Source organism: Marmota flaviventris, chromosome 12 (assembly GCF_047511675.1).
Source record: "Marmota flaviventris isolate mMarFla1 chromosome 12, mMarFla1.hap1, whole genome shotgun sequence".
NCBI lineage: Eukaryota > Metazoa > Chordata > Mammalia > Rodentia > Sciuridae > Marmota > Marmota flaviventris.
Window position 1 is genome coordinate 1,921,788 of NC_092509.1, and position 23,951 is coordinate 1,945,738.

At 46.2% G+C, this 23,951-nt stretch overlaps 3 long non-coding RNA genes across 3 annotated transcripts in view; all 3 read left to right on the forward strand.

Moving 5' to 3' along the window:
• The first annotated feature begins 2,300 nt into the window (after window positions 1-2,300).
• The window catches only part of LOC139707894 (uncharacterized), a 52,473-nt gene continuing 30,822 nt past the window's right edge, over window positions 2,301-23,951 (forward strand). The window contains exons 1-3 of the long non-coding RNA XR_011709284.1: window positions 2,301-2,648; window positions 2,973-3,075; window positions 9,777-9,962. This is a non-coding gene — a long non-coding RNA (uncharacterized lncRNA). The remainder of the gene's footprint in view (window positions 2,649-2,972; window positions 3,076-9,776; window positions 9,963-23,951) is intronic.
• LOC139707895 (uncharacterized) lies at window positions 11,091-12,341 on the forward strand. The gene is made up of 2 exons (XR_011709285.1): window positions 11,091-11,162; window positions 11,317-12,341. It is a non-coding gene; the product is annotated as an uncharacterized lncRNA (long non-coding RNA).
• Window positions 17,911-20,719, forward strand: LOC139707893 (uncharacterized). Its single transcript, XR_011709283.1, has 3 exons — window positions 17,911-18,052; window positions 19,408-19,540; window positions 19,695-20,719. It is a non-coding gene; the product is annotated as an uncharacterized lncRNA (long non-coding RNA).

Sequence of the window (23,951 nt, forward strand, 5' to 3'; positions counted from 1 at the left end):
CCAAAAAAAAAAAAAAAAAAAAATTGTGTGCTGCTCCAGGACCTTCATCCTTGAGGATTAGTTCCAAAAGGTCTTTGGTCATCCCTGCCACCCCCCCACCCTCCCAATTTCCCCCGCGCCCCGCCCAGTCCATTCTGTTACCTCCACCTCCGGCCTCTGAGCCTCCCGCAGTTCCCTTAGGACAGAGAAAGGGCAGAGGCAATGGCGCCCCTTCCCGCCAGATGACCCCCTCCTTTCATCCAACGCAACCCATCCCCACCTCGCTCCTTTTGTTTGCCACTTCTCTCCTGGATGGGTATGATTTGCAGTTTCCACCCCCCCCCCCCCCCAGAACAAGGGCCCTCTCTCCATGGGCCTCGATCCCAGGCGCCAGTGGGGGTGGGGGGGCGGCTGGTTCGGCCCCTCCTTCCTGGCTCTTTCCCAGTCGCCTAGCAAACTCTGCCCTCTCCTGGGCCCTTGGCACTCTTCAGTCTAACACTGGCCATCCCTGGCTGCAGGAGGCGGATCCTTGGAAATGTTGGACATTCTCGGACTCATGACCTGGGGAGGGTGGTGGCTGAGGGTGGCAACCCTATTCCGGAGAAGGGGAGGACCTCGGGGTCTAGGTCTTACTTAGTGGATGACAGGCTAAGGCCTGTCCGGGTATCCTCATGCTCGGTCTCTTCTGTTGGTGTGTTTGCCTGGACATTGCATTTCCCCTGTCACCCCACTGTACCTCGGAGATGGCCTTGGGCGCATGCGCAGGGCCCCCCTGCTTAAGGCCTTTCTCCGCATCTGCAGGCCTGCTCTCCCTAGCAGCAGGGGTGCGGGGTGGCGTCTACCTCAGCAATCAGACCAGCACGGGGTTGGCGAGCAGGGTCCTTCGGGACTGCAGAAGCTAGCTGAGGGGGCCGCGGGCAGGCGGAACTGCGGAGTGCGGGCACCCTGCTTGGGGCAGCGCCGCTTCTGGGCTGGTCCAGCGCTGCTCTCGGAGGCAGCGGTTTTTCCGTGAAAGGTTGCCCTGGGTAACTCGACTCTGAGGGGACACAGCCCTCCCCTCTCCAAGTGGCAAATTATCCATCCCCAAGATTGATAACCTCCAGCTCTGCTCCGTGCACCCGCTCAGCTCTCCAGGCTCAAGGCGCGCAGGCCCAAGGTGGCGCCACTTGCCTGGGAGGGGGAGATGTGGGGGCCTCTCCCCTACTCGGGACCTGGAAGCCTGCAGCTGGCGGGGGTGGTGGACGCTTCAAAGTAAAGGTTTAGGGGAGCCGCCCAGGGAAGACTTTCCTTAAGCATGTGCCCTTCCAGGACCCCAGGACCTGCTAGGAGATCTGAGCCTCAACTAGTTCAAGAACTACAGGGACTTGAGGCGCCCCCTGGCAAAACTTTGTGGAAAGTAGCAACTGGTTTATTTTTGCCAACCTCGGAGGGAAGGGGTGCTACTGCAGTTTTCCTGAGATAAGGTGTTAGAGTCACAGCCTGGAAGTGAGCACCAGGCCCAAGAACCCTACAAATGAGGGTATAGGCTAGCCCAGTGGTGTAAGAATTTGTTGGATGTGGGGTAAAAGTGGTCTTGGAAAACCAACCCATAGTCAAAAGTCAATTGAGAGGGAACAGCTAGGTCTGAGGATAATTCTAGTGCGTGGGGCACAAGAAGCAATGTTAGGGTAGCTAACCTGTTTGCTCCCCCATTCTTTTAATTTTTGCAGTTTATAAACATAATGCATCTGGGTGAGCTTGACAGCCCTAGTGGGCCTTCTGTTCCCTCCTCCCACCCCCATGCAGCCAGAGCCCGCCCCGCAAGCCAGTGCGGTGCCCACGACCCCGCGGTGCCTGCTGCAGCCGCGCCACAGTCCGGTTTTGCTGGCTGCCAAGCCAGCGCTGTCCATCGCTCAGTGCTGTTGGCCCTCTCTCCGTCTGATCCGAGCTGGAGCAGTGCAGGCCGCCCCACGGGATCAGAGCGTTCCACTGCTGGGACTCTGCTCCTCACATCCTCCTGCTGGGACCCGGCTACATTTCCAGCCAAGCCTGGCTTTATTATGTGTCTCTGCAGTGCAGCCCCAGCAGCCGGATTGGGAGGAGGAGAGCCAGCGACCACAAAGAAGACAGGAGGCCTGCAAACTTTGCACAAAAATCCGGCAAGGGGCAGAGGAGGAGGAGAAGGAGGAGGAGTAGAAGGAGGAGGAGGGTGAGGGTGGTGGGGGGTGGGGGAGAGAGGGACGGGCACCTAGGGGCCGGCTGGGGGTAGGTAGGAGGAGGGGGGGGCGTGTTTTTCTTTTATTTTTATTTATTTTTTTTGCATAACTGGGCTAGGCCACTCACCGCAAGTACCCCCGCTGGGACCGGGAGCCCTCGGCTTCTGCATTGCAACAAGCAGGGACCCCGGCGTGCCGGGCCTTCCCCCTCCCCCCCCCCCCCAGAGAGGCCGCCCTGGACTGGCGGTCCGCAGCCACCAACCCAGCTGCAAAAAGTTTCCGAGAGGCAGGCAGAGAAGGGGGAGGAGGGCTGTTACCGCTGTTGACCGGTGATGAGTCCTTGCTTCCCCAGTGTTGAAGAATAACACCAAAGAAGCACGCCGAGGCAAGGTCAGAGTACAAATTAGAAGTTTATTAAAGGACAGCAGAAAAGACTTCTCCCGGAGGAAGAAGGGGACCCAAGAGGTGGAATCCGTGGAAGTGCGGTTGTCTCCCCTTTTTATAGTTTTGGTGATGGAATGTAGGTGGGAAGGCCCAGGGGTGGGACACAGGTGGGCCAAAGAAGTAATCTGGTCAGGAAGGACTTCTGAGTCAGCACCTTTTTGCTGGGGGCTGTTCATTAACATTTCTTTGAGGTGGACTTTGGCCTAGGGCCTTTTCGGGACTTCATTAACATTCCAGGAGTTGTCCTGTGTTTTCCCTGAGTCATTCTCCGCACGGCCTCCATTTTAGATTTCACTCGATATTAGACCTGATTACCTAACTACACTGACTACCTAACTTTAAATCTGGCTTCAGGGCTACCCAGAGCGGGGAAGGGCGGCTGGGGGCCCTGGCCGCGGAGGGCGACGGAGCTCCAGAAGCCTGGGACAGAAGCAGGGGAAGCCGCGCTCAGGGAAAGGTGAGTGTGGGAGGCCCGGAGGAGGCGGGAGGGAAGGAGAGAGGGAGGAAGGACTGGCGAGCGGGTGGGCAGCTGGGGACCCGCGTGAGCGAGGGGAGAGGATGAGGAGGAGGAAGAGGAGGGGGAGGAGGAAGCCAGGAGCGGGAGGCGGAGGCGGTGGAGGGGGCACGCCGTGGACACCCTACCGGCCTGGACCCTCTCCGGGCCTGGAGCCACCTCTAGCCGGGGACCCGGGCCTGGGGTCGCCTACAAGGGGCCCTGGTCGCTCCCTCCTTGTGGCCCCAAGCCCCCCGTCGCCAATCAAGGGGCCCCGCTGACTTGGCAGGGATTGCGGAATCTCGGTGGCAGCGAAAGGCAGGAAGAGGCGGCGAGGACGGGCGCCCAGGAGGCTGGCAGCTTCCAGGCCCCCCTTGCTGGCCCCGGGACTCTCTGGCTTTCTCCAGCCCCCTCCTTGTTGCCCAGGGATGTGGAGAGCAGAGGGAGCGTGCTTCAGGTGCGGCAGTCTGGTCCCAGGCCACCCGGCGCCCCCTCCCCCCCCCCCGTGCCCCTCCCCCCCCGTGCCCCACCCCCCCCAGCCCAGACCGTGCTCCCAGCTCAGCTGTGCACTTCCTGCCTGCTGCACGGAGGCCAACCTGGCAGGGAGCCTCTGCCTGGAGTTCATTGTCTAGGCCAAGGGGACGCAGGTCCCCAGGGAGCGCTGCAGCAGTCAGGAGCGCCTCTCCACGCAGTGTGCCGGGTACCCCACCTCTGGCACACTCACCTTCCACACCCTGGCCAGCTTCCTGCACCGAGTCCCCAGGGTGTGCATGTTTGTGATGAGATATGGATGTATAGGTATGCACATGCACAGCACATGCAGGCACTCCTTCTCCTTGCTTTGCTTTCTATTTACACGAGGTCCCCAGCTCCAGGGGCCCCTGGAGAGCAGAGGCCCTGGGAAGAGGCAGTGCGAGGGCTGAGCCTGCCCTTTTCCCCTAACAGGCCGCCCTCTCCTGGCCTGGCCTGCTGCTTTGTCCCAATTCCAGCCCCTCAGATGGGTGCTTAGCCACCTGGACACACTGAGGGATGACTGAGGAACAGGATGAGAGTGGCTATATGCCTCTGGAGCCTTAAAGTCCTGAGGCCCTTGTCCTCTCCCAACTCCCTTGATGACCTCTGGCCTCAGCCCAGTTCTGCTCTGAAAAGTTCATTTCCGGAAGGCCTGCACTAGAAGGCGGTGGGGCCCCTCTCTCTTCCTGCCAGCCTTGCTCTTGGCTGGAGTGGTTGAGACTGAATCTGGCAACACGGGTGATACACTAGCCACCTCCCTCCTTCTAAAGTCCCAGGAAAGCCAGTGGCAGCCGGCCTGAAGAGATGCTCCCTGTCATCTTAGAAGAAAACCACTCAGTTCAACTTTCAGCAGTGGGACTACACCTCTATTATGCTTTGGGAAAAGTTGGTCTTACTTCTGCTCCTTGTTCTGTATCACAATTCGGAATAGCCTATTGTGTCCCACAGAGGTGGGGGTACCAAGGGAAGGAAACCAGAAGAGAGACTCCCAGAACAGTAGAGGGAAGAAGGGTCAATGTTTGTCCTTTTGCTGAATAGAAGGGCACCCAGAGCTTTAAGTAATATTTGATTTCTTTTCTCTTTTCCTGGCTCATTGCTCACTCCTTCTAGAGCCACTTAAGAAGAAGATATTGGAATTGGAACTACTGGATGCAAATAGAGTTTTCTTTAAATCGGGCAGTTGATTTTGGGTTAAACTTGCAGATTTTTTTTTTTTTTTTTTGGTAAAGATGCAAAGCTTGCTTACCTATAACCTGGTAATGTGTCTTCAGATCGCCTTATTTTAGAAGGCAAGCCACAGAAAGGAAAGGTAGAACAGTTTGCAGTGAACAGATGGGTGGGTGTTTCAGAGTTGCTTGAACTGAATTCTAAAACCACTCTGTGGATCTCAGAGAAAGACTCAAGAATTGGTCTTTAGCCTTTCACGAAATGAGCCTTGAAATGATTTTAAATGAATCTACATGTACATGTGTGTATATGTAGCTGACAATTCAAGCAAATTGAGGAAGGAAGATAGCTAGGTGGGAGAAGACTAGTGAAGGCATTTTGATAAGTGTTGTACCAGCCACACAATCTCTCTGCAGAACCTTGGCATCGGAAGCCCCCTGATTCTTCCCATGGAGCTTTACATTTTCTAAAAGCAGCCACAACCTTTGTCTCTCACCATTTTGCCTTTTATTCAGTTTACTGGAGTGCATAGGGTGGAGATGTGGCCACTTATCAAGGGAGGAATTAAGAGAGTATATAATTTGAATAGATAAGAGTTACAGCAGGTGAGAGATTTATTGCTTTTCAAGAACTGCCCCCCTTCTTGAAAGCAATATTCAAAAGTGTGTTCTTAAGTGTGGACAGCTCCATACCAAGCATTTGAAATGGCAAGGTCTTCACCTTTAAAGATGCTTGAAGGTTCTTCTTAAGGAACAGTGGTGCCTTTTACATTTTAATTTATTTTATTTTGCCTCCACTGCTGTGTGTCAGGGCTAACGTGGTGGCATTGTGGACTTCCCCAGCTCCAAACATTCTGCATTGGAAGTCTCTTGACCATAATTCATAATTGATCTTGGAAATATGAAAGCCCATAGCAGGAAGGAAAGACAGAAATGTAACAATTTTGAATGGATGCTCAGAGAGTGTGATTTGAAAGCATAGGCATTGCTGCTTTGAAAATCAATCAGGCCTCAGGGGGGCTCACTTCCCACTTCGGGGACACAGCCTCCCTCTGGAGTGGGGAATTATTTGTCCCCCCAGGATGTTTGTCCTTCTTTGGAAAACCCAGATTTACTGGAGGGAGGATACCCAACAAATAGAGAAGGGGGCTGGGGTGGTAGGGCAGGGAGTGAGCAGCCTCATTGGTTTTCCAAGGCCTTGTGATTTTGTTAAAAAAAAGAAAAGAAAAAGAAAAAAAAAACTAACAAATCCATGAATGTTACAAAAGTCGTATTTTCTGACTTATTTTCCTACACCCCCTTTCCCCTTTTGTGAGTCCTGGTGGTGCGGCATGGTAGTTGCAATGATTTGTTCCCTTTGATAATTTTGGCCTCATTCTCCAGGCTGTTCCCATCTTGCTCACTGATGTTATTTCGGCTGGCAGTTCCCTCTGTCCCTCAATGTTAAGGACCCCTGTCTCCCTTTACCCTATGGCTGGCTGCTGCTGGCTTCCTCAGATCCACACAACAACTTCTCTCATTTCTTTGGAAAAGGAATACGTCTTTTTTTCCCATCCTTTTAAAAACTTTTGAATAATTTGTACTGCTGTCAGTTTTTCTCCATCTAGCAACTGCCTGTTAATTACAGTTCTTAATATTAACTAGCACTCAGGCTGTGTCCACATACCCCCACCCCAACATCCAAAACTGCCCCCAATGACTTTTCTCTCCTTCCCTCCCCTTCTTTGTCTTCTTCTGCCAGCCCGGAGCTCCTCCAAAGTCCATTTTATAAATTTGGTTGTCTAGGGACCTGGGAACAGTGTAGCTTGCCATTGCTAGTGTTTCCATAGAAATAATTGAGATGTAATAAATAGAGGCATTCTGAGGTTACAGGTTTCTTGATTCATCTGAGACCACATACAAGTGTAAATTGTTGACATTTGTTTGGCTAAATGTACATGATCTTGCGGGAAGGGCAAAACAAATCCTTTGTACATTCCATAGCTTTCTATGTGGATTGGGGTAACTGATATTTAATCCTAATATTAATCCCCCCCAATTAAGTTACCTATTCTTAGCTTTGGAAGGGCCTGTTTCATTCTAGGAAACATTCTTTATGTCTAATAATTGCTGTTTAGATTCTTACACCTGTTTCCTTGCAAAAACTTAATAAGCAATAAAATAAGATAACTATGTGCCTCTGGCAGGAGAATTCTGCTAACATTTAACCATAAGGTGCCAAGTGTGCATTAATAATGAAAGGTGAAAAATGCTGGTGACTTAGCAGTCATAAAGTAATTCCACAGAACTCGCCAGCCCTGGCAAATGTTGTGGCCTGCTACAGCGTGTTCACAGAGGAGGAGGAGGGGGAACCATGCAAGGAGGAAACTGGAGCTAGGCATCTTGGAGTCGGAAGGCTGGGGATATGGCTGGAGTCGGAAGGCTCGGGATATGGTTCAATCTAATACAAAGTTGTAATAATTGCTATGTCAATAGCCAACTCTTCAGCTGGTGGCTGTGGAATTCTTCCCCTGATGTAGGATTTAATAGTCTGGCAATTAGATGCATTGATTTATCTTAACTGTTCATTTGGATGTGTAAACGAAAGGAACTCACCACTGAGGCCAGCGTGCAGACTTGCTGCCTGGCTCTGGAAAAGACTCATTTAGGTAGCAGTGGTGGGAGAGTGTGTTTTCAAGGCAGTGTTAGGACCAGCTCCCTCTTCTTTTAACATTTCTCTCCATTTTATCAATGAAATGAAGGGAGCCTGTTCAAACACTGTTTAAAAAGACACAACAGTGTCTACTTCTGTCTGAAAAAGTAAAAGCAACCATTGCTACCTCTGGTGCTTTGAGAGTAACATCTTTGTCTCAGGGTGACTCGACTTGGTTGCAAACTTTTGGCATGTGGTCTGTTGGATATCAGAGGGACAAAACACTTTGTCTGGGCTCTTCAGCAAAGTGTCTTTCTCTCTTCCTCTCCTCCTTCACAACATTCTAGGACTTGGAGCTACCTGTACCAGGAGCTCTGTCAAGCCCTGAGTGGGGGTGACCTCCTTTGGGTGTTAAGGCCATCATCTTGGACCTTTTGGAAGGCTGGTGGCTGGATACATCAATGATTCAGAAAGTGTGTAGATTATAAACTCTCTTGAACATTAGTTCCCCCTTACTTCCTGCTCTGGGACCTGCAGTTTTCCTGAAGTGTCACTAACTTATGGCATGCAGGCATCTTAACTGTTTCAAGGTAATCTAGTGGTGGATGGCTAGGTTTCCTGATGGCCCCATCCATGTTGCAAGTTGGGTGGGTGGCTTTAGGTGCTTGCTTTTCCTGAACCCTGGCTGAAGTAAAGTCCAAACTTGTCTATGCATGGTACACTGATGTTTGCAAAGAGTATTATCTTTATGTCTTGAAAATATTTGTATAGATATCAGGGTTTCTTCCTATCTGAGTGAGTGTCTAGGGTAATTAAAAGAGAAGAGTACCTTGGAAACTCTTAGTGCCTGTTTATAATAGGTAACCTCAATAGGTGTGGTTGGGCCAATTTGTCAATTTCTGCAAATTCCCATTGGCTTGCAAGGGCGTTTTGTGTGTAGTTATATTAGTCTGTAATCAGAGTAGTTTTGAACTCAAAGTGGACTAGTGAAGCCTGTATTGGTTATATATCCCACTTGAATATTTCAGTGCTGGCTGTCAGTTCCCTTAGCCTGCTGTGGGTGCCAGGCAGGGTGAAGTGAGTGGGGGAGATAAAGATGGAAACTTTGGATTCATAGTGTACCTGCCAGGATGGGGTGGCAGCCAGCGACTGGGGTTGTACACTCAGTAAATAAAAATATTTTACTGCTTTCAAGGATCACCAATTATCTGATTGCTCTGCATGGCTGTCTTTAAGGAGAGTGCTGTTTTACCTATCTTCTTGTACAAAGGTTTGATTTTTAATGTCTTGTGAAAAGGGTTCTCTTTGTCTTGATTGATGTCAGGAATAAAAGCATGATGGTAATATCCCTTTGAAAGCTATTGTATTGTCAGCCCTGCCTGACAGTGGGAGGGCCTCCCAGTGTTATAGATTAGTGCTGTGAAAACACTGACATTTTCTTTGTTACATTGCTGTTGTTCTACTTGCAAAGTCAATTACACAATGTTGGAGCTCATTTACCCAGTTGACTTTGGATGTAGCAGTGTCTTTCACTGTCTTCTTAAAGATATAATTTTGTATTGTTATTGTTGCTTTTTTTTCTCCTTTTCCTTTTGAACCTGCCTCCCTCCCTGGTTACCTCCCCTTCCATGTGCTAACCGCACCCCCCCACGCCCCCTCCCCATAGTCTGAACATGTGTGCAAAGCAAACACTCTGGTTTTAATTGTGACCATCCAAATTCAAAGAGCGCTACATCATTATCTCTGAATTCTTCTGCTCATTCACATCTCAGTAGCTTTTTATTGATATAGTGACTACAGCAGCCAAGATACATAAAAAACCCATCCAACGAGATTATAGTGTTGATAATCTCTTATCAAGTGGGTTGTTCTCTGGATTGGGGGTCACTAAGGTTGGCAAATTCAGAGCTTGCTTTTTAAATATTTTTCCTCCTCCCACTTCCTAGAGCCTGCAATTCGAGCTGAACCAGGTTCCCTGGTAGATGGGACCCTGGCAAACAGTTTATTATTATTATTATTATTATTATTATTATTATTACAGATGTAGCATTCAGCTAGAGTCATTGAGTTTGGGGTTTAGGATCCTGAATGGCCTTTTGTCACGGATGGAAGTGGTCTCATAGGAGAAGCATGCAGTCCATTCTCCCACTGCAGATGACAAATCGGGTTATAAGATGTTGTTCTGAGGGGATTCCAATCTGCCTTTTTGGGCAAACTTGGACTTGGGAAGGATTTACATCCCTGTGTGAAATCTGCTACTGAATGGAAGGAAGCCTCGACATGTCTAAAGCTGAAAATGGTTCCAGAGGGTGTTTTTATTTACCTGCCATCTTCACCATCCCTCCCTTCTCCAGAACATCTGAAAGTCCTGAGTTCCCTAACCTGGTCACGGAAGAGGCGGTCACCTGGAGGAGGGGCTCGCAGAACCGTCTCTCTTGCCCCACAGAACAGGGTGTAGGAGATACGCTGGTGCTGCCCGCCACCACCGCAGACTGCAGATGATGGGCTCCATCAGGAAACTCCGTCCAAGGACACTAATGGTGAGCCCCCGAAGTTATTATTATGAACCACCAGACAAGAGCCTGTGTTCGCCAACAATTTGTCAGAACTAATTTTGTTTTTCTCCAATAATTGAAAATTAAGGTCTTGAAGTGAAAGCAGATGTTCATGTCATCTTCTGAATTGGGATATAAAATGGGGCTCTGTGGATGTGCTCACTAATCTAACAAAATTTCCCTCTCCTCCATAATGGGGGTTGCTCAGCCTATGTCACCTAAGGCCAGAGATTGGGAGCTGAGAGAAGGGGCCCTGGGTGGCACTCCTTGTGCTACTTGGGGGTTTGTTTGGGAGGGAGACTGCACCAATAAAAATCTTTTTGTTTGAGCTCTGAAACTTGGAGAGTTCATTGTTGAGGATGTTCAGTCGCTGGAGACATATTTGCTGAGATAATTCAAAGCATTGTGCTGGGATAGGTAAGGGGAGCCCTGGCAGGGGGAGAGTGGCTTCCTACAGATATGTGGGTCCCCAACTGTCATGTCCTTTCACTGTTGCATGGTGAAGCTGCTTAAAGTCACGCATTCCTGGGCCTGGATCCCAGAGACCTCTGCTCACCTGGCTGACCCAAGCAGGGGCTCAGAACTCTGTGTCTCTCCTTTTCTAAAAACTCTGTGTCTCTCCTTTTTTTAAAAATGGGGGTAAAATATGCATAATATAAAATTTACATCTTAACCATTTTTAAGTAGTATTTAGTGATGGTTGGGGGAAGGCCATCAGTTCAAACTTCAGTCTTCCAGGGCAGATGTGAAAAAACTGGCTCAGAAGATGATGTGGGGTCTCAAAAGCTCACAGTTCTTTTTCTTAGTCCAGAGTGAGAGGTGAGTCAGGTCTGCCTGCCACTAAGAGAGAGCAGGAGCCTAGCCCCATCAGGGCCAGTGGGACTAGGGTGCCAGGGACAAGGACAGGAACTTTCTAGTGATCTGGTGACCATTCCCAGGATTAGAACATTTGCCCTCTCTTTGGGGGGTGCCATTCTTCTGGAGACTAAGCCTGGCTGGGTGTGAGCTCCCCTAGTGACCCTCATAGGCCAGATCTTGAGTGGCTCCCGCACTTGCCTGCCAGTGCCCAGGCAGCATTGGCTCACCCAGCCCAGTGCACTTGGGGCAGGTTTGTCTGCTCCGTCCACGGCCGTCACACCCGTGTAGCAAGATGCCGCTGAGGTGGAAAAACGGCGCAGGATTGGGGTTAGTGCTCTTCGGAGCGAAGCCCCAGGCACTTCCCTTTCAATCTGCATGTTATATGCATCAAAAGGCTCAATCTTGCTATTCCTCTTGGTGGCTTTGGGCTATGGTGTTTATTCTATGTATGTTTTGTGGTCTTCTTGTATCTTTTCAACAGATCATTTTGCCTAATGTCCGAAATACTCAAAATGAAACTAAAACAGCAACTAATGTGTCACATATGATTACTTTACGGAAACTCCTGGATTTTGCCCCTCCTGTGATGCAAGCTTGGATTACTGTGGTAGAAAAAGGAACTGAAGGAAAATCTTTGGGACAATTCCTGGATGCAGTTGAACAAGCAGAGTTATTCATAGATGTGGATGACACAGACCCCATTAAGGCTAAAATAGAAATGCTCAGGGGAAATCCTCACAGTAAGCCTAACAGTTCTACAGAAAAACAGCTCAGACGTTTGGCAATTCCCACACGTTGGATAGATGGGAAATGGTTACAATATAAATTGAAAGGAGGTTGGTGGACTCCCCCTAGACGTCCAGGGCCTAATCATTACCTACACCCCCTTCCTTATACGGGATGGTATGATGCACAGGGTCGTCGGTGGGTTAATTATGAGGGCCAAAGACGGGAATGGCATTCTCTCCCTTGGTCAGAAAGATTGGCACGTACTCGTAAACCGTGGTGTTTACAAAGTGAACAAGAAAGAAAGGAATTAATTGAAATGCTAGAACCTGGCATCTCTTGGCAAATCAGGGAAGCAGAGAGACAATTAGAAAGAGGACGGTATGGTTGGTTACATGCTCAGGACATTAAATATTGGACAGTGGTAAAACAATATTATATGGAAATGCTAGAAGGAAAAATAGCTATAGAAGACCACCCAGGGCTGCGGTAAAACACCAAACACTTAACAATAGGCCTGTGAAAGGAAGTTCAAACAGACATGTGGGTAATGGTGTGAGACTAAGTTCACGGAAAGTTATGTTCTGGCCCCTGCTTAAAAAACCACATTGTTATACCAAGAACAGCTCACTATGTAACAATGTCTCTGTACTTTTGCTTTACAAGATTGTATAATCTGCAGATGTCTGGTGATGTAAACCCATGCTAAATTTCCTTGATTGCATCTCTATATAAACCATGCACAAATCTCAATAAAATTACAGCAGCATAGTCTCTTCATTGAGTGTGTCTGTCTGTCATTTCCTCGCCGATTCCTGACTTCTCCTAGAGCCTTCTCCCTGGTTCTCCCGTGGTCGGTGGTCTCCGGTGGGCCAGTCTGCGGCAGGTGGCGCCCGAACAGGGACGTGAAGGACAGGTAATCCCCTTTTTCCTTTTTCTTAGAAGTCAGGTCCGGTTCTTACCAGGGAACTGCAGTCCCGCCAGTAAAGGATCACTGGTTAAGTGTAAGTAATCTCAGGAACCATGGGGCAGTCCATGACTAAGAATGAAAAAATGTTGGTCACTATGTTACAAAGAACTTTGATGAAGTCCGGGTTCTCAGTGTCATCCAAAACTCTTGTTCAATTTATGTTGTTTGTGAAAAAGGTCAGCCCTTGGTTTGTGGAGGATGGAACATTAACTATAGATGATTGGAAACGTGTGGGCAAAGAAATGCGCCGATATGTACAGCAGAATGGAGAAAAAACTCTCCCTGAGCAAGGCTTCAGTATTTGGTTACAAATGAGGGAAATTTTGTCGGAAACTACTCCATTTGAAGGGTTGGTAAGAGAAACCGCCTCTGAAACAAATTCACCCATATATGATGAGGTATATGATTTGGATGATGGGACGCCTGAAGAAAGTCAGCCAATTAAACCCTCTGCTCCTAAGGTTACTTATGTTTTACCAGAATTTGAAGGAGTAGGATTCGAGGATGATAATGAGGGCGTTAATGATGATTGGGGACTTGATGATCAAATAGCAGAAAGAGAATGGGAGGATGACTTTAGAGATCATAGACATGGTGATAATAAGGTACCCTTAAGAACTGTTCCAAGAAAGGCTACCCGTGGGAGAACCCCTTTGCCCCCAGTAGGATTTAAAGGGGCTCTCCATGAAGCTAAAAAGATGGGGGATGTCTCTTTTATGGCATTCCCAGTAGCAGAAGGATTTGATGATGAAGAGCCCATATGGGAACCTATGCCTTTAAAAACTTTAAAAGAACTGCAAAGTGCTGTAAAAATATCGGGCTCCTCTGCACCATATACTTTACAAGTTCTTGATATGGTGGCCAGTCACTGGCTTACTCCTTATGATTGGCAGCAAACGGCAAAAGCCACTCTTCCTCCGGGAGATTATATTCTCTGGAGGACAGATTATGAAGATAGATGTAAAGAATCAGTTATGCAGAGTTTTAAAAGGCGAGCTCCTAAACCAACTATGGCTATGATGCTTGGCACTGATGAATATGCTACTCCGCAGGCTCAAACTAAAATTCCTAAAGATGTTTTGCGTCTTATTACTGATAATGCTGTTTCAGCTTGGCGCAAACTCCCTCCTCCGGGATCCAAGGGTGGTACCTTAGCAGGTATAAGACAAGGTATGGAAGAATCATACCCAGAATTTATTTCTAGACTTGAAGAGGCAATCACAAGAATGATGCCTCCGTCTGAAGGAACAGATATTTTAATAAAACAACTGGCTTGGGAAAATGCTAATCAATTATGTCAGGATTTAATTCGGCCAATTAGAAAGACAGGAACCTTGCAGGACTTCATCAGAGCGTGCATGGATGCCTCACCAGCTGTCATTCAAGGAATGGCATATGCTGCAGCAATGAAAGGACAAAAGTTTAGCGCCTATGTTAAGAAAACTTATGGGGGAGGGAATAATAACACTCCCAACTGTTTCCAATGTGGAAAAACAGGGCATATAAAAAAGAATTGTCCTGCGTCATCCGGAATCCCAACAAAAGGGGGTCCCGGAATATGTCCTAGATGTAAGAAAGGAAAACATTGGAAAAATGAATGTAAGTCTAAATTTCATAAGGATGGGACTCCTTTAGGGAAAGGATCTAAGAAAGAAAAGGAGGAAAATGAGGATGAAGACTCAAAAAACTAAGTGAGGGGCATGCTCCCAGCCCGACAACCAAGGGAGAAAAAGGAAACATTAAACAAGAATCAAATTTAAGCCCCTTGGCTCCAGAATTTACTATTCATCATCTGCCCAGGGCAACTCCAGGAAGTGCAGGATTAGATCTTGCCAGTGCACAAGATATGATTATTTCTAAATGGGATGGTATCACTCTGGTACCTACGCAAACTAAAGGACAACTTCTACCTCAAACGGTAGGATTAGTTATAGGCAGAAGTTCTAATTATAAGAAAAACTTTGAAGTAATACCTGGAGTGATCGACTCAGATACTAAAGCTGACATTAAAATTATGGTAAGACCCCTATCTGAAACAGTACAGATTTATAAGGGACAAAGGATAGCTCAGTTAATACTCTTGCCTTACATTAATTTGCCTAACATGGTCTTACGAGACTTTCGAGGTGAAGGACAATTTGGCTCTTCAGAAGGGGCATTTTGGGTGCAAAATCTCCAAGATAGACCCTTCAAAGACATTTACCTCAATGGAAAAAGATTTACAGGTTTGTTAGATACAGGAGCTGACAGGACCTGTATAGCAGGAGTAGAATGGCCAAACGCTTGGCCGATTCATAAAACAGGGTCATCTCTTTTAGGTTTAGGCATGGCTTCTGGGGTGACTCAAAGTTCTATGTATCTCAAATGGACGAGCGAAGGAAAGGAAGGATATATTCAGCCATACATTATCCCTTCACTTCCTTTTACCTTATGGGGTCGTGATATTCTCGATTCCATGAATGTAAAATTAGTCACTGCTGACCACATTTGTCAGCCTTTTTCATAGGGGCCACTGAAGAATTATATGCTGATAAGATAGAATGGTTAACTAATGAGCCTGTATGGGTAAATCAGTGGCCCCTAAATGAAGAAAAAATACAGGCGTTAGAAATCCTAGTACTAGAACAATTGGAAAAAGGACATATCATAGAATCTCATAGTCCTTGGAACACGCCGGTGTTTGTTATTAAAAAGAAATCTGGAAAATGGAGATTGCTACAAGACCTTAGAGCCATCAATGCAGTAATGAAAGATATGGGACCTCTTCAACCAGGTTTGCCTTCTCCTGTGGCAGTACCGGAAGGATGGAATATTATAGTTATAGATTTACAAGATTGTTTCTTTACAATAAAATTACACCCTGAGGATTCCGAATATTTTGCATTTAGTGTGCCATCAATAAATTTTAAACGACCTTTTCGAAGGTATCAGTGGGTCACTTTACCTCAGGGTATGAAGAATAGCCCTACATTGTGTCAACAATTTGTAGATAAAGCTTTACAACAAGTCAGATACCAATTCCCTCAAGCATACATAATCCATTATATGGATGACATATTATTAGCATTACCCTCATATCAGGAAGTAGAGAAATTGCTAACTTTTGCAGTCAAACAGTTAACCAGGTTTGGACTTGTTATTGCACCAGAAAAAATACAAAGAAATAAACCATTAAATTATTTAGGTCAATCTATTCATAATGATTTTATTTCCTCTCAAAAAGTTACCTTAAGAAAAGATAAATTAAAAACATTAAATGATTTTCAAAAACTATTAGGGGACATTAATTGGATCAGACCTTATTTAAAAATCACCACAGGAACTCTTAGTCCTTTGTTCTCATTGCTTCATGGTGATTCACATCCAAAATCCCCACGACAATTAACTCCAGAGGCACTTAAAGCCTTAAAAATAGTAGAAACAGCCTTAACTGAAGCTAAGGTAAAACAAGTAAATTATAATCAAAAATGGTCTCTTCTAATTTTACCTACTCCATATACACCAACTGCTTGCCTATGGCAAAATGGAATTTTGGAATGGTTACATTTGCCTCATACTCAATCTAAAATGTTGGCAGATTATCCTTACATGTGTGCTTTATTAATAGGGAAAGGTAGAATCAGATCAAGAGAATTATTTGGACAAGAGCCTCATACAGTTATTACACCCTATAAAAGAAATCAAGTTGATTACTTATTCCAAACTCATGAGGATTGGGCAATAGCTTTCCAGGGATATACAGGACAAGTTCTCTATCATTTTCCAAAGCATCCTATAATAGAATTTGTAAAAAATACAGAACTTATATTTCCAATTTGGTTTTCACCTCAACCGCTTGCTTGCCCTCTCACCATTTTTACTGATGGTTCTTCCTCAGGAAGAGCTGCGGTTTACACTCATGAAGGTGTAACCTTTACAGAGATAGAAAATAAAACTTCTGCTCAGCAAGCAGAAATTAAAGCAGTCATTTTGGCCTTTCAAAAGTTTCCACATGAATTTAATTTATATTCAGATTCAAAGTATGTGGTATCTTTATTTCCCTTTATTGAAACAGCTCTGCTATCAGGGAAATCGCCAATTTTGCCCTTACTTAAAAATTTACAGATCTTAATTCAACAAAGAACTCACAAATATTTTATAGGCCATATAAGAGGTCATTCTAATTTACCAGGCCCTTTAACCCATGGCAATGCCATGGCAGATTTATTAACACAACAAGTAATTGGTAATGTTCAGGAAGCCACTAAAAGTCATGCATTACATCATCAAAATGCTTTGGCTCTTAGAAAAATGTTTCAATTAACACGAGAACAGGCACGTAACATTGTTCGTCAGTGCGGAGCCTGTCCTCCAGTTCCTCAAGTCCCAAAAATGGGGGTTAATCCCAGAGGTTTAAAACCTAACGCATTATGGCAAATGGATGTCACCCATCTTTCTTCCTTTGGAAGACTGGGGTTTATACATGTTACTATAGACACTTTTTCACATTTCATATTTGCCTCAGCTAGGACTGGAGAAGCAGTAAAGGATGTTATACAGCATCTCATTTTATGTTTTTCAACCATGGGTATTCCCTCACATATTAAAACAGACAATGGGCCGGCATACACATCAAAAGCTTTCCAGCATTTCTGCGCACAATGGCATATAGTGCATACTACGGGAATCCCTTACAATCCCCAGGGACAAGCAATTATTGAAAGGGCTCATCAAACACTTAAGACACAAATTGAGAGATTACAAAAAGCAAATTCTTATTTTTCCCCTCATCATCTCTTAGGACATAGCCTGTTCGTATTAAATCATTTAAACATTAATGAAAAGGGATTAACTCCAGCTTTACGGCATTGGGATACTCTTCCTTCTTCAGCCGTGGTAAGGGTCTTGTGGAAAGATCTCCTTTCCGGACAATGGAAAGGTCCAGATATCTTAATCACCTCGGGACGAGGGTATGCTTGTGTCTTTCCACAGGATGCCGAATCTCCCATTTGGATCCCAGACAGACTCATCAGACCAGCCGCACCGGCAGAACAAAAACAAAAAGTGGAAGCTCCGTCGACAACAGAAAAAATTGACGTGGCAACTGAAAAAAATGAAATTGAGCTCGAAAATGCAGCCGGCGATAACGTGGACCAAAGTCAAAGCTCTGACTAAGCAGACAAAACAACTTTTACTCAATCAAGGAAAACCCCTAACTATGGAAATGTACTTTTTGGCATTTTTAGCAATAATTTCTGCCCCACCCCCAGTAGAAGGTGTGGCTTTCTGGGCTTATGTTCCTAATCCTCCTATTCTGCAGCCCGTGGGTTGGCTAGATCCTCAGCCGATCAGAATTTTGACCAATGATACTGATCGTCTCGGGGGATTTCAAGATTCTAATGCACGCTCCTCCTCTTCCTCTTTAATAAATTTTGAAGGACGTGCTGACTCCTTACCAATCTGCATTGCCATTCAAGGAAAAACTCCTGAAGGCTGTGTATCTACTTCTTATAGAACCTTCCTTACTGACGGGCCAGATAAGGTTAGTGCTAGCCATCGGTGGGTCTGGGAAACTCAAATGTTAACTCTTGGAGACAGCAACTATAAAGATAATCATACTTCTGTCTCCCATGTGCCCATTACTTTATGTATTCAAAAATATAGAGATCAGAATCAATTTTGGGACTCTGCCATTAATCGATTCCCTGCTTGGCTTCAATGTGGTTTCGCCAATGCAGCTTCTTGGTATCATCCTAAGGGATATGATTTAAAAATATGGGATTATTCTAACTCTAATTTTCAAGCCAATGTTTATGAAAATTATATAAATTCTCATAAAGATAAATTTAATCAGTATACATTTGTTTCTGATGGAGAGCCACTACGTCGATGGTTCTCTGTGGGGTTTGTTACTCCGATATGGTATGTGTATAATGGAAATATTACTCACTCTTTTCCAGATCTATTTAGATTAATTGCAGCTTCTAATATGTTATTAGAAAAGAGACCTAATCATACTCATAGTGACGCAATTGGTCTTAAGGCTTGTATTTCTTATCCTTTTGCGCTACTTTTGGCCCAATCATCCTTTGTTAATATTACTAAACAAGGTAATTCTTATTCCATTGTTTGCAATTTTTGTAAGTTAACTAATTGTATCACATCTGCTGAACCTAAAGATTTGGGCACTATGATCATTGTTAAAAGACCTCCTTATGTTATGTTACCTGTCGAATTGGGAGACGATCCATGGTATGATAATTCTGCTATGCAAGTGCTTTCAATTTTAAATGATCTTATCAGGCCTAAAAGATTCGTGGCAGCCTTAATATTAGGCATCACAGCACTCATTTCTATCATAACAACTTTCGCAGTAGCAACCACAGCTTTAGTACAGGAGATCCATACTGCTCATTATGTTAATGCTTTAAATAAAAATGTAACTGCAGCTTTGCTTGAACAAGCAGCCATTGATCGTAAGCTTGAAGCAAAAATCAATGTTTTAGAAGAAGTAGTCATTGCTTTAGGTCAGGACATTTCTAATCTTAAAACCACCCTATCCACCAGATGTCATGATAGTTTCAAGTCAATATGCGTGACTCCTTTACCCTACAATAGGTCACAATCTTGGGATAAAGTCCGTGCCCACTTACAAGGTGTATGGAACGATAATGATTTGACTCATAATTTAGAAGGATTACAAAAAGATATTTCTGCTATCAGTCAATCTCATTTGCAACTAGGAGGTTTACAAGATTTGGCATCTGAAATTCAAAAAGGAGTCAAAGCTCTTAATCCTCTTGATTGGATTCAATATTTCATTCTCCTCGGCATATTGGCATTATTGATCATGTTGGTTATATTTCTCTTTCCCTGTCTTCTCAAATGTCTTTTCAGTGCTGTTCGTCAAGTGAAGCAAGATCTCTTTGAGCTACATTTTAATAATAAAAAACGGGGAACTGCTCCGTCCACGGCCGTCACACCCGTGTAGCAAGATGCCGCTGAGGTGGAAAAACGGCGCAGGATTGGGGTTAGTGCTCTTCGGAGCGAAGCCCCAGGCACTTCCCTTTCAATCTGCATGTTATATGCATCAAAAGGCTCAATCTTGCTATTCCTCTTGGTGGCTTTGGGCTATGGTGTTTATTCTATGTATGTTTTGTGGTCTTCTTGTATCTTTTCAACAGATCATTTTGCCTAATGTCCGAAATACTCAAAATGAAACTAAAACAGCAACTAATGTGTCACATATGATTACTTTACGGAAACTCCTGGATTTTGCCCCTCCTGTGATGCAAGCTTGGATTACTGTGGTAGAAAAAGGAACTGAAGGAAAATCTTTGGGACAATTCCTGGATGCAGTTGAACAAGCAGAGTTATTCATAGATGTGGATGACACAGACCCCATTAAGGCTAAAATAGAAATGCTCAGGGGAAATCCTCACAGTAAGCCTAACAGTTCTACAGAAAAACAGCTCAGACGTTTGGCAATTCCCACACGTTGGATAGATGGGAAATGGTTACAATATAAATTGAAAGGAGGTTGGTGGACTCCCCCTAGACGTCCAGGGCCTAATCATTACCTACACCCCCTTCCTTATACGGGATGGTATGATGCACAGGGTCGTCGGTGGGTTAATTATGAGGGCCAAAGACGGGAATGGCATTCTCTCCCTTGGTCAGAAAGATTGGCACGTACTCGTAAACCGTGGTGTTTACAAAGTGAACAAGAAAGAAAGGAATTAATTGAAATGCTAGAACCTGGCATCTCTTGGCAAATCAGGGAAGCAGAGAGACAATTAGAAAGAGGACGGTATGGTTGGTTACATGCTCAGGACATTAAATATTGGACAGTGGTAAAACAATATTATATGGAAATGCTAGAAGGAAAAATAGCTATAGAAGACCACCCAGGGCTGCGGTAAAACACCAAACACTTAACAATAGGCCTGTGAAAGGAAGTTCAAACAGACATGTGGGTAATGGTGTGAGACTAAGTTCACGGAAAGTTATGTTCTGGCCCCTGCTTAAAAAACCACATTGTTATACCAAGAACAGCTCACTATGTAACAATGTCTCTGTACTTTTGCTTTACAAGATTGTATAATCTGCAGATGTCTGGTGATGTAAACCCATGCTAAATTTCCTTGATTGCATCTCTATATAAACCATGCACAAATCTCAATAAAATTACAGCAGCATAGTCTCTTCATTGAGTGTGTCTGTCTGTCATTTCCTCGCCGATTCCTGACTTCTCCTAGAGCCTTCTCCCTGGTTCTCCCGTGGTCGGTGGTCTCCGGTGGGCCAGTCTGCGGCATTTGTCTGTGATGGGGAGAAGGGAGGAGCAGCTGTTACAGGACGGCCACCTGGCTGCCTTGATTTGTGGTGTCCTTGAAGCCCCATGTTGGGCCTGTAGTTCTGGGCTTTGCCTCAGCATGTAGTCTCCTCTCTGCCTCCTCCAAAGTGCTGGGGAACTTTTTCCTTCCCTGATTTCCCTGTAATTGAGATTTGCCCTTTCGCCACCTGGGCATGAATTATTTTGTGCAGTGTTGTCATTCCCTGTCCTGCTGTGAGGTTTATCTATTCTGTTGATCCTAATTAAATAAAACATACTGTTCACCTAACTCCTGTTGCACCAAATTTTACCTGCCTGAAAGCAGAGTGATGGCCATCTGGGCCTGGTCAGGGAGCAGGGCGTTCCTGGAGATAGCGGGGGTGGGGTGGGGTGGGGGGTGGCAGGCGAGGAGCTGTGCCCCTTGGACTGGGTGAGGTGGGACTATGGAACACCAGCAGTATACAGTGTGTTTCTGCTTCCTGAACAAGAGGTTTGGTTTTGTCCTTAGCCCCCATGTGGCTGTAGGTTTGAATTTGGGGAGATGGGAGACAATCACCAGCTCCAGGGACTCCCCAGGGAGAGGACAAGGGAGGAGAGCAGGCTGGCAGGCTGGTGGCTGGAAGATGGAAAAAAGGGATAGTTTCCCATCACCTGAGGTGGAGGCTGCAGAGAGCGCTGGGTTCTCTGGGGATTCGCGAGCAGTACACCTGTTCTTGGTGTCCCAAAAGAGTGTCTGCAGATGCCCTGTTCCCCCCAGAGGGACAGTGGTCAGCCAGGGCCCTGGGCATGTATATTGGGAAGATTCAGGCCTTTACTGTTTTTGCCTTTGAATCTCTCAAAATCCTGAAAACCACGGAAAAGGGACCCTGGAGTTCCTTCATTCAGACGTGTGTGTGTGTGACTGGACCTGAACACTGCTGTTCTCAGGGAGCTCTCTTTCTCTCTCTGTGCCACATCCGTGCATCTTTAATTTCACACATCCATCTGCAATCTGGCTCCCACAATTTAGGTGTGTGGGTACTCGTTCCACCTGTTGGGGCCACAGAGAACCACTCAGGTTCCCAGTCCCCAAAGCAACCCTGTGGAGAGCTGGTCAGGCTGGTCCTGCCTTCCTCATGGGAGAGCACCTTGCCTGGCACAAGGCAGCCTGGGGGGGCCTCCAGGACCTCATGCTCCATCACAGATGAGGAGCCAAGCTGGGATTCTGGACTACTGTGTTTAAAAATAAAAGGACTTCTGAACTGAATGAGTGAAGGTGTAAACTGTTGAGGGAATGAACTGGTTAGCAAGCGAGTAAGTGAATGAATGATCAAGTTGTGGCTAATGAATTTCTAAGAGAAATAGCAAGTGGGTGAGCTCCCAGGCAGGACTTGGGCTCCAGTGGGTGTTACTCTCTCTCGTCTCTTCTACCCTCCTGGTCTCCCTCCGCCTTTTTTCCTGCTCAGGAGGTGAGGCTGCCAGCCCTCATGCCCCAGAGCTAGGGGTGGCTTTTGCCATCCTCTTCCTTCTCAGGTGCTCCATGTGGTGAGACGGTAGTTGCTGCTCACGGGGGGCCTTTGCCCTGTATGGTCCTAGGCTTGAAAAATAGTCTTTTAAAAATGATAAAAGCAATATGAGATTTTTATATTAATTTGAAATAAAACAGAATGCTTGACTCAATAAATTCCCATCCTGCTGCTTATATTCATCCTGCCACAGAGATTCAGGGGTCAGACAGGACATCCTTAACTGGCTTGGTGCTGGCCAGTGCTGGGCAGTTCAGCTACCATTGAGTGGCCTTCAGGACCCTCCTCATCTTTCAGGGAGGGTTTGCCCCAGGATTAGCACTAAGAGTGAGGGGTAGGGTCGGGAGAAGGAAGCAGGAGGGAGGAAATGGGCAGTGCTTTCAGGGAAACCTGCTTCCCAGAGTAAAAAACCAAGGCTCACTCTGAGCTGGCAGAGTGGTGCATGCTTATGATCCCAGCAAGTTATCTCAGGAGTCTGAGGCAGGAGGATTGCAAATTTGAGGCAAGCCTTGGCATTTTAGTGATGCCCTTAACAATTTAGCCAGATCCTATCTAAAAATAAAAAAAATAAAAAGGGCTGGGGATGTAGCTAGGTGGAAAAGCACCTCTGCATTCAATAATCCCCAGTTCTGTAAAAAAAAAACAACGAACAACCCTATCTCCAAGGTGAGGCACAAAATGCTTTGTTTTTCTTGTGGGGGATGGGTGTGGGTTGCAGGCAATGTGTTCCATGATCTGGGGAGAGACAGTGTCCTCTTTCAGTCTTAGTTTTCCTATCTCGAAATGGGATGGAACCAGTTGGATCAGCTGCATGTCTTATGTGCTATAGGATTTTAATTCCTGGAACACAAGAAGTGGCAAACACACAAAACTTGGGTTTTAAAATAATGCAGGCTAAGCTGGGTGCGGTAGTGCAGGCCTGTAATCTCAGCAACTCGGGAGGCTGAGGTGGGAGGATTGCAAGTTCAAAGCCAGCCTCAGCAATGGCGCAGCACTAAACAACTCAGTGAGGCCCTGTCTCTAAATAAAATATAAAATGGGGCTGGGGATGTGACTCAGAGGTTGAGTGCCCCTGAGTTTAATCCCAAGTACCCCCCCCAAAAAAGTTTCTTTTCCAAGTGCTGGGGCCACAGTGGATACATCTGAGTTGACTGCTCTAGGGCATCTGCTGCAGGGCAGCTGGGTTCTTTCTAGCCCTTTATAAGGTTTAGGGTGAGCAACAGATTAGGAGAGGCTTGAGGCTTGATGGTGATGTTTCCAGGTGTCTGAGAGGGAGAATTGGTGGTGATGGGCATCTTTGGTCCCAGCTGGGGGTGTCTCAGGCTCTTTGGCTCCAGGTGTTCTGCAAAGCACTGCTGGTCATCTGGGTGCTGCTATAATCCAGTGGTGACCAGGCCAGACACATATCCATCCAGAGTCACCAGCCCTGATCCCTGTGGAGGACACATGGAGGGACAGTCAGGACCTGGCTCTTTGGGCACCATGGGGCTCTGTCTTACTCTTGTCCCCTGTTCCTCCATGAGATTCTCACAGCAGCTTTCTGATTTACTTATCTCCGTTTCACAGGTGCGCAGACTGAGGCACAGAAGTCCCTTGCCCAAGGT